Genomic DNA, 3,172 nt, shown 5'->3' with positions numbered 1-3,172 from the left:
TGATTACTAGCTGGGTATTTCCCTCCATCCTATTTACCTGTTTCTCCTTCTCTCTTTTTATCCTGTCCCTCCTCAAAAGTCTGTCTTGCTTCCAAATTCTGCCTCCTCCAATCTGCCCACCCCATATCTTGCATCCCCTTTACCTCCTATCTCTCTATTTGGTAAGATAGATTTCTATACCCAACTGATTGTGTATATATATATGTTCTTCCCTCTTTTAATCAATTCCAATGAGAGTGAGATTGCTCACCCCCCCCATTTTTCCCTCCACTATAAAAGCTCTTCCTTCCTGTGCCTCCTTTGTGTGAGAAAATTTGCCCCATTCTGCCTCTCCCTTTCTCCTTCTCCCAGTACATCCCTCCTTCTCACCCCTACATTCTTTTTTGGAGACTATCTCAACATAATCGACTCATACCCATGCCTACTGTTTATTCAGATTCCTTCCAACTGCCCCAATAATGATAAAGTTCTTAGGAGTAAAATGTATCATCTGAGTCCCTTACAATAACTTTTTCATTTTTACATCTTTGTGGTTCTCTTGAGTCTTCTGTTTGAATGTAAAATTTTCTATTTCACTCTGATCTTTTCATCAAGAATGTTCATAAGTTCTCTATTTCATTAAATATCCATTTTTCTCCTGAAAGATTATACTCACTTTGGCTGGGTAGGTCATTCTTGGTTGTAATCCTAGCTCCTTTGTCTTCCAGAATATCATATTCTAAGCCCTCTGATCCTTTAACATGGAATCTGCTAAACATCGTGTGATCCTGACTGTGGCTCTGTGCTATTTGAATTATTTTTTGGGATCCTTGCAACAGTTTCTTATTGACCTGGATGCTCTGTGATTTGGCTATAATATTGTCATTTTGAGATCTCTTTCAGGAGGTAACTGGTGGATTCTTTCAATTTCTCTTTTATCCTCTGGATGCTAAGCTATCAGGACAGTTTACCTTGATAATTTCAGGAAATATGATGTCTAGGCTCTTTTTTGTCATGACTTTCTGGTAGCCCAGTAATTCAAAAATTATCTCTCCTTGATCTATTTTCTAGGTCAGTTGTTTTCCAACGAAATATTTCACTTTTTCTTCTTTTTTTCATTCTTTGGCTTTGTTTTATCATTTCTTGAAGCCTCACAGAGTCATCAACTTCCATTTGCCCAATTCTAATTTTTATTGGCACAGTGGATAGAAAAGTGGGCTGGAAGTAAGGAAGACCTGAGTTCTCATCCAACCTCAGACATTTACTAGCTCTGTGACCTTGGGCAAATCACTTAACCCTGTTTACTTCAGTTTCATCATCTGTAAAATGAGCTAGAGAACGAATTGGCAAACCACTCCAGCATCTTTGCCAAGAAAACCCTAAATGGGGTCATGAAGAGTCAGACATTACTAAGAAAGAGGCAGCTAGATGGTGCAGTGGATAGAGTCCTGGGCTTGAACTAAGGAAGACTCATCTTCTGAGTTCAAATCCGACCTCAGACACTTACTAGCTGTATAACCTTGGGCAAGTCACTTAACTCTGTTTTCCTCAGTTCCTTATCTATAAAATGAACTGGAAAAGGAAATGACAAGCTACTCCAATGTCATTACCAAGAAAACCCCAAAAATGGGTCATAAAAAGTTGGACCCAGCTGAAAACAACTGAACAACAGAAGCTTTTTTAAAGAGCTCTTTTCTTCAGTGAATTTTTGTGCCTCTTTTCCCATTAGGCCAATATTGGGTTTTTTTAGGTGATATTTTCTTCTGTATTTTTTGTGCCTCTTTTACCAAACTGTTAATTTTCTTTTAATGATTTCCTTGCATCACACTCATTTCTTTTCCCAATTTTTCCTCTACCACTCATCAGTTTCTTTCATTATTCCAGGAAATCTTGCTGTCCTTGTGTCCAATTAGCATTTTTTCTTTGAGACTTTGTCTTTTTCTAAGTTTAAGCCCTGCCACTCTAGTAACTTTTTTATGGTCAGGTTCCTTTTTGTTGTTTACTATTTTTCCCCAGACTATTTCTTCACTTTCAACTTTATGTTAAAGTTGGGCTCTGCTCACCTCGGGGTAGGTTGGCATTGTGCCAAGCTTCAGGCTTTCTCATACTGCTGTTTTCAGGGCTAGTTCTGGGGGTCTGTAACTTTTCAGTGCTTCCACAGTGATATTTTTCTGGGAGAAATGTGGTCACTGCTCTCCTGGTCTGGTCTCTGGTCTTTACCCAGGAAGGGTCCCTGCTGTCCTGCAACTGCAATTACCAACATTCTTCTTGGCCCTGGAACTACGACCATGGCCCCTACTCCCTTGTGACTGACTACAAGCACTCCTCTCCATCCTGGAACTGCAACCCAGAACTGCTTATGGGCAATAGAGTTGTCAATCAGTGCCAGCTGCACCAGGCACCAGCAAAGGGTCCCCTGTAATCTCTTTCTGACCAGTTGTCCTGCCCCCTTACCATCTTTGGACTGAGAACTACTGGTGCTGCTGCTGTTGCTGCCACCTCCAAGGCTTACCACCAGTGCTCCTGCTTCACTCCAGGCTAGTTGTGCTTATGTTAGTGTTAGAGATCTCTCCAACAGACCTCCTAAGTTGTGTTAGGCTGAAAAAATGTCTCCCTCTGATCTTTTGTTGATTCTTCTGTTCCAAAATTTGATTTATTTTATTTTAAAGTTGCTTGGAGGTGAATGTCAAGACAGTTCAGCTGAGTCCAAGCCTGTACTCTTCCCACTTTCCACCCTCCACCTTTGATTTTCAAGATTTGTATTTTGGTGCTTGGTGGAGGAATTTTAATTTGTTGATTTTCTAGGTTTTTTTTAAGTCCACGCCCAATTCATTGATTTGCTCTTTTTCTCTTTGATTGATGTAGCCATTTAGAATCATAAGTTCTACTGTGCCTGAATCCCACAAATTTTGGTATGTTTGTGTCATCATTATCTTTAATGAAATTATTCATTGTTTCTATGATTTGTTCTTTCACCCACTCATTCTTTAAGATTGTTATTTAGTTTCAATTAAGCTTTAATCTATGCTTCAAAGGCCCTTTATTGAATGTAATTCTTGCTGCATTGAGGGCAGAAAAAGATACATTTAATATTTCTGCTTTTCTGCATCTATATATGAGGATTTTATGCCCTAATATATAGTCAACTTTTTTGATGGTGTCATGTACAGCTGAGAAATAAGTATGCTCCTTT

General features: G+C 39.2%; 1 pseudogene; it reads right to left on the bottom strand.

The window, feature by feature from the left end:
- LOC118832502 overlaps positions 1 to 2,269 on the bottom strand; it is a 7,268-nt pseudogene extending 4,999 nt beyond the window's left edge.
- Between the last annotated feature and the right edge of the window lie 903 nt (positions 2,270 to 3,172).

This window comes from Trichosurus vulpecula, chromosome X (assembly GCF_011100635.1).
Source record: "Trichosurus vulpecula isolate mTriVul1 chromosome X, mTriVul1.pri, whole genome shotgun sequence".
Lineage (NCBI taxonomy): Eukaryota > Metazoa > Chordata > Mammalia > Diprotodontia > Phalangeridae > Trichosurus > Trichosurus vulpecula.
The sequence above is the reverse complement of the archived record's forward strand: the minus strand, read 5'-3'. Positions and strand labels throughout refer to the sequence as shown.